Consider the following 8,134-nt stretch of genomic DNA (forward strand, 5'->3'; position numbering starts at 1 on the left):
GAAAATAACATTGCAATAATAATGAATTTAAACAACTTAAAAGTGCTGACTTTGAAAGTGTTGCACTTAACCCCTAGTTGACACTTAACCCCTAGTTGCTCCAGAGACGTGCGACCTCTGACATACATATATAGCAATTGTAAGTCGCTTTGGATAAAAGCTATAGTCTAGAAATCTAGACGCACCCTAGTGGCAGCAAAAATTATTTTGCAGCAAAGTGTGGTCTAGCAACTCCCCATAGACGTTTTAGCTGGAAAAACCCAACTCTGGCCGGGCCAATCACATGGTGTATAGAGTCGGCGGGCGGGCTTAACATAATGACGACCGAGTTGAGACGATCAGAGCAAGCTCGGACATATTCGGTTTGAAGTCGTTCATCCTCGGATAAAAAGCTATGGCGAAATGATCAACTTGTCATTTTTGCCGCACTCGTGCTGTGTCGTCGAGTATAAATGCTTTACTCCGTGTCAGCGCGCGCTCTGATCGCTAAAGGTGCACGGACCACTCCCGAATCATTTCCAGCACTCCGAAGCACCACTGCCTCCGTTTCCCTCGTAAGCTGATATTAGTATTTAAACATTCTCTATGATATTATTTTTTTAATGACACACTGTCTCTTTCTCTCTCATACACACACACACACACATACTGTCTATTTCTCTCTCACACATATGTAGGCTAGTTATAAACTCTTTAGACTTTTAATGATTAGTGTTTTATTTTTAAAGTTTGTGGGTCATGTAAAAAACAAAAAAATCCCTTATTTTGGGGACGGATTCTGGGAAATCTCCCTTATTTTCAATGTTCAATGTTGACAGCTATGGACTGGATACGGTAAAAGTTTAAAGGGATACTCCACTTTTTTTGGAAATAGGCTCATTTTACAACTCCCCCAGAGTCAAACAGTTGAGTTTTACCGTTTTCCATTGAATTCAGCTGATTTTCTGATATTGAGAAGAATATCAGTAACCAGACAGTTTCTGGTCTCATTGACTTCCATAGTAGGAAAAAATATATATGGTAGACAATGAGACCAGAAACAGTCTGGTTACAGATATTCTTCTAAATATCAGAAAATCGTCTGAATTCATTCGAAAACGGTAAAACACAACTGTTTAACTCTGGGGGAGTTGTAAAATGAGCCTATTTCCAAAAAAAGTGGAGTATCCCTTTAATATATCAACTTGCTCCGCTGACTACATCACCTTCTTCTTTGCTCTGATTGGCTGTAGCGCTATCCAATTGAGTGCAGAGAGAATTTGAAAGAAAACTGTTTATCCCGCCCCTCGGATTGAGCCCTGTCAATGATAAGTTCCCAGACCCTAACATCTTGATGTAGGTCTGGCTTGCCAGGCTAGATAAAAGCGTCAGCTAAATGAATAAATGTAAATGTAATGTAAATGTAGAATTGCATAAATCCGAGTCTGAGGATGTGAACAGCTCCGAATAAAACGCCACGGCTTGTCATCTCGTAATTACGGTTACAACATTGCATGAAAGCAGCAAAAGTTCATTCGGCGACTGGTATCCTGAGGTGGAAATGAAAAATAGTTAGCATTGCTCCTGTTCATAACCCTTAAAGCAGTTAGTCATGCTTTTGATCTGACATAATTGGAGTACAATGTAATGAGATGCATTATGAATGCTTGACTAAATAGACTTAATCTAGGGTTAATTTAAAACTGGGAGAGTGAGTCTGAGCCCCGAACATTTTCAGGAAGGCTATACCAGAGTTTAGGAGACAGATGAAAACATTACAGAGTTTTGTGACCTTAAAGAGCGTGATGGATTGTGATATAAGATCGGTTAAATCAGGAGCTGAACCATTTAGGGCCTTATAGTTCAGTAGCAATACTTTGTTATCGTTGCAGGACTTAATAGTTAATCAGTGCAGGGATGATAGAATAAATAGAATCGACCTGGTGGGACCTTTACCAGTTTTTAACCATTTCAAACAGTATAAAAAAAGAGTTCATGAAAAACATTTCCTACCCTACCTCATGGTGCTCTCAGTATGTTATATATTTAACATTTTCCAGCAAAATTTAGTCATTTTGATAGAAATGCGCACCATCTGGAGTTTAGTGTGAGCGAAAAAGTTCCTCTCTCAGATTAAGCTCATGTTCAAGTAGCGTATTCACCGCTGACAAACAGAAAGCTGCTTGGTTTGAAAGTAACTTTGATATGTGTTCATTATGCATCACTACTGACAATGGACCGCTAACCTTTAAATATCACGGCAGTTTTTATTAATGTGACAGCATTTCAGCAACTCACACCTCATGGAAATATACTCTAAAAACCGCAGGGTTACAAAATAACCCAACCAGCTGTTTATTTGTGAATGACCCCGTTACAACTCATTTGACCCAGCATGAGCAACCTACAGTAAGAATGTGTTTACAGTGCCACAAACAACCCAGCATTCTGACCCAGCACAATCAACCCAACAATTTGTTTACAGAAACAACCCAGCATTTTTTTGAATGTAGGCTTTGAGTGTTTGCAAAATATATGAAGAGTTCAGATGCAAAAGCCTCTAAATGCCATTTGAAATTTTCTTCTAGAATGATCATTTTTATCAAGCTTGTATATTTAAGTTCAGTAATTTCACTTAAATGACAATTAATAGGTAATCTTCATTGCCATTTAAGTGAAATTACTGAACTTAAATATACAAGCTTGATAGAAATTATCATTTTAGAAGAAAATTTCAAATGGCACTTAGAGGCTTTTGCATCTGAACACTTCATATATATATATATATATATATATATATATATATATTTAATTTTTTTTTAAATAATTAAAATTATTATTATAATTAAAATAATTAAAATTTATTAAAATAATAGGAATTAGGCCCTATGGCTATTTGTTTCTTTGAGTAAATCTTTTAAATTTTATTAAAATAATAACACATTTAAGGGGACAATACAAATTTATAACCAACAAGATCATGCAACGTTAAGATGGTATTTACCTGGCACAGAAACACATTTTAGGGATGATAAGATTTTACAATACAAAAAACAAACACCATTTGTAATAAGATTTTACAATACAAAAAACAAACACCACCAAACAACAAACAACATTTAAAGGATTTATATTTAGCTTCAACAAAAAAGGCAAGACTGCATAAAATTAATTAGAAAATGATTTGATTAGTGAAGTTTTTTTACAAAAAAATGTCAATGAACTGATTCTCTAAATATGAATGAGAAAGAGGACAGAGCTATATGATGATTAATGGGGATCCTTTTGTTAATCAAATATTAGCTGGATGCACAGCACATATAGTACCTTGAATGCACTGGTGTTTTTTTAGCACCTATCAAACTGCAAAGATTTGCAGAACTGCACAATCTTTTTTTTCCTTCTGTTATTCTCTTCTATTTATCGGGTGACCATGGGCCAGTCCATGAATTTCATCTTGAAAAGCTCTTTGTGCTCTTTGTGAACACAAAGCACTCCATAACTCGGATTCCATTTGTAGTCCAGGTAATGAGTTCTAGCGGGACTGTACTTGGACTCACCTTCTCTGGTGGAAAATGGCTTTCAGAAAAATTTCATTCGAATTCTCTCATGCCACTAATAAAGTTATAACCAATCACCCACAATCTTTACAATTCACAAAAAAACTGCCACAACTGAGTCAGCACTGAGCTAGTATAACTGAGCATTCTGAAATTCAAGACAAAAAAAAATCATGTTTTACTTTATTTTGATGGTCCCTTTTGAACATTCTGTTGACTATATTGCACCTATATACAGTCTATGTCTAACTCTCATTAGTGTCAGTAGAGTATTAGTAGACTGGTAGGGTTAAAATAAGTTGACATGTAGTTGCAAAGTTATTTATAGTCAGTAGAATGTCTGTTGGATATTAAGCAGACAGTTTACTAATACTCTTATGAGAGTTAGTTGACATGTAATTGCAATGTTGCTTATAGTCAACAGAATTTTCAAAAGGGACCATCAAAATGAAGTGTTACCAAAGTTTTCCTTTCTGTTGCTGTAAATTAACCCTATAAAGCCTACTGTATTACATGCCATCTATCTGACTAATAGTTTATACTGTACTTATAATTTAGAATAATTCTAAATACATTGTGGTACACATGTCTGTTTGCTGTTAAATCTATACTGATTTTTAGAAACGTAAGAATAACTTGATAGATGAAGAATTAATGGACTGATGCAACTTAGGTTTCCTTGATTATCCATATATAATTTTTAAGAAAAATCATGTGAAAATGTGAGTATCAAATTTGCTAAATCAGGCTCTAGAGGAACACTTGTCTCTCAATTATCATTGTATTTCATTATATGAAAAGCCAAGCCAATGTTGGTTCTTGTTTTATTACGAACTCTGTCATGTTGCCAGTTGTCTCTCCTCTGTTCAGCGGTTTCTTTTTTAAACGGTGATTCCCCAGAGGTTCGATATTTAGCAATTTCCATATCAACCTTTCACACGTCAAAGTAGCCGGAGCAACACTTCAAATAGGCTTAATAGTGAATCAGACAAAAACACATTTTGGAAGAAGCACTGATGATGTATTTTGGACAAAAAAGTTACATAGAGTACCTTTAAATATCATCTTACTAAAACATATTATTGGGAGATATATAGTAGCGTGACAACTGATTGTATGCCTTCATGGAAGTAGTCTGCTGTGTTATCGAGGCTCTTGATGACGTGCTAGCCGAGTTTTGCAGCCTTTCGTTTGAGAAGAACATCTAGTTGAAACCCACGGTGCATCATGTGAAAACATAGGAAGCCCCCGAGGCTGTGCCCGGGATTGCCGTCAGCTTTAGCCGGTGTGTAATGCACTGCAGTGTAACGTAGATAGGACACTGCGGAACGCAGATTCATCAATCATCCAACAAAAATTAGCATCTGCTGTGTTTCTGCTCTCTTAAAAACCTAGTCTTTTTCTTATTTAGGCCAAGCGCTGTTGTATGAGAGGCAGAATATTCAAAATATTCATAAACACGCACACATCCACACAGTCTGCCTAAATGCTTTTCATTAAAGTTTAAAATGGTCTGATGGGAAGCAATTATGTCAGAATCAGACATAATCAGCTGTTTTCAGACCAAAACGCTCTTTATGAGACAGAGCGTCTGCTAGCGAGCAGACACATTTTATTATAGTCATTCTCTTTTCTCTGTCATTTACTATTATCTTGTTGCTTTGAAGAGCTTTTCTACTATTGTTTGGCATTCAAATGAATCAGCAGAGATGATGTTCACTAATGATGTGCTTGAATGTGTGCATTTCTAAACAGTTATCATTCAGACCGGAGCGTCAGATCGCATAAAGAGTTTTTAAATGTCACGTAAATGGCAGGGCAGTGGTCTTTGAGCCCTGTCGAGAGTTACGTTAGAGGGCCTGCCACAGTGACTTGTGCTCAACCAAATCACATACAAACTTACAAAAGACTCTTTACTCATTCTGAATAGATTAAATCATTCTTTGAAACAAAGCAGTAAGGTTTCCTCCTGTTATGTTGCATTCTTAAGCACTTGTAACAAATATTCTATTTTGTTTGGTTTTTTTCCTGCTATGTGTTCTGTGCTAGACTAATTTAGGAGAGAAGTGTCGATTGTGTTTTAATACGTATTAGACAAGGTTTTCCTCTTTCTACAGTGGAAAAGGATTTCGCTTGTTACTGAGACAATTTTACGGAAGCTGTGGAGGCACCTCAAAGGAATTTTAATTGCAAATGGTATAGCAGAAACAAGTGTCCTTATCTACTTATGCTGTAATATAATAAAAACATTAACACATTTTTTATTTCATTCCAGGGGATATCTCAGCTTTGAGTGCGTCTTAGGCCTTGTCCACACAAATATGTTTTCGTGTGAAATTGCATCCTTTTCTCTCCGTTTTGGCCTTCTGGCCACACTGAGGTGGCGTTTCAGTCAACAAAGACGCATCTTTTTTGGAAAGATTTTGCTCTCCAAAGTGGATACTATTTAAAAAAACTACATTTTCTCGTTGTAGTGTGGTCTGTGAAAACGGAGGTATTCTCAAACGATGATGCAGTTTTAAGGCCCGTTCACACCAAGTACAATAACTATAAAGATAATATATGCGTCCACATCAACGACCGACAACGGTTTTTATTCTAAGCAGTATAAAGATAACTATATATGCGTCCACACCAAAGTAGCGAAAATGGATGACCTGCTGCTGCTTTACATTACAAAAAAATATCAAAAGAAAAACAGGCGCTTTTGGGTGCACGATAACCTTAAAAGACGAGAGGATTTGGCAGAATCCGTCACTCTGGTTAGAGAGTTGTCGTCTTTTGAATTTTATTCATATTTTCGAATTAATCAACAACAGTTTCAAGACATCCTGGACATCATGAAAGAGGACATTAGCAAGAGTCAAACAAGTTTCAGAAATCAGCGCCAGAGACCGTATGCCAGTATGTCTTCAGTATATAGCCTGCCCTGTATATAGCCACTGACTAATTAGGAAAAGCTATCCAACAAACTTTTGGATACATTTTATAAGTTAGGCTACAAAAAAAGAAAGAAAGAAAGATGAGACAAAAGAGCAAGATGTTGGCTATTACAGTAATGCTATTTGCACATAAGAAGGATAATAATAGTATTAATAATAATAATACACTCTAAAAAATGCTGGGTTGTTTTAACCCAACTATGGGTCAAATATGGACTAACCCAGCCGTTGGGTTAAATTTTTACATTACATTTTTAACCCAACATTTCGGGTTTGTCCATATTTGACCCAAAATTGGGTTAAAACAACCCAGCATTTTTTAGAGTGTAGCCTTATTAAAAGCAATGGCCTAGGCTATAGCCTAAAGTTCATATACAGTATATATATTCAAAAGTTGATATTGATACTTGATACCGTGTCACGCCTTATGTGGATGATAGTTTATATATCGAACATTTTTTGTGGTGGTTTTTTTTTTCATCATGAGTCTTTTGTTTATTAATATTCAGAAGTAAACAGTGTAGCTGACTTAATGTTTAGCTGACAGAATGTTTATTTTTAAAACACAATTTTTAAAGCACAACCCTCTCTGATGTCAGAATGTTTATTAGACAGACAAACATACACACACACTTAACTTATAGATAGATATTACATCATCTCACAGCACTGAATATGTAAGACCAGAGACTTGACACTGAAAAAACACAAAGGCCAGAAAAACAGACACGTTTTTCTTTTTTCTGTCATATATGTCACTGTAATAATTTGGTTAGAGAGTCAGACTTTTAACCCGAAGTTTGCAGGTTCGACTCTCAATGAGTAACTCTCTGCAGTAACTCTCCCTCATTATTCAATGAATGAAAAATGATTAAGAAAATACACATGAATAAGAAATGATTGGAGATAATGTTCATTTTTCAGTAGTAATTAGCCCAGACGAAGTGCTAAATTTGATTATGATTAACAGTAGCCACTCGCTTTTCATTTAGGTTGTCCCTCTTCTCAAACCCTCTGCTGTTTAACGGACCATTTCAAGAATGAAAACAGGCCATTGCATGGCTGTATATTACACAATGGCCTGCCATTTTAAACAATGGAGCATTTAGTACATAGCGAGCAGCTAATCATTCTGGTTGGTGCTTTCCAAGAAGTGTATTAATGTCCTCTTTCTACATGGATACATCTAATACTTCACCTCAATGAAGTGAAGCCAACATTAACATTTATAGAGGATGAGGGGAGGAAAGAGATGGAATAACCAAACTGTGTCATAAATGAGCTTGGGGAATCAGGGAAATGTTGTTTACTCATTATTGCGGAGATGCTCTTTAAGCACAAAGTATGATCTTGCTTTGTCACTATTCTGTATATAGAGCACTAGTATGCACTATTCTAAATGCAAAACATATTGTGCTCGTTCCCTATACTATTTTGCTCTACTTGCTATTCTATAAGTTGAATGCTATTAGGCTTTGCACTATTCTACATGTAAGAACATGTCTGTGACCTGTCTGTATGACAGAGCCGTCTGTGATCTGTCATATCTTGTAAATGGAACACCATTGCACTATTGTCACTTTTCTTCATGTGAAGAACACTATTCCTTTCTGACACTATTCTGTAAATAGATCACTATTCTCCTGCCACACA

The sequence above is a fragment of the Pimephales promelas genome, chromosome 15 (genome assembly GCF_988280905.1).
Source record: "Pimephales promelas chromosome 15, fPimPro1.hap1.1, whole genome shotgun sequence".
Taxonomy (NCBI): domain Eukaryota; kingdom Metazoa; phylum Chordata; class Actinopteri; order Cypriniformes; family Leuciscidae; genus Pimephales; species Pimephales promelas.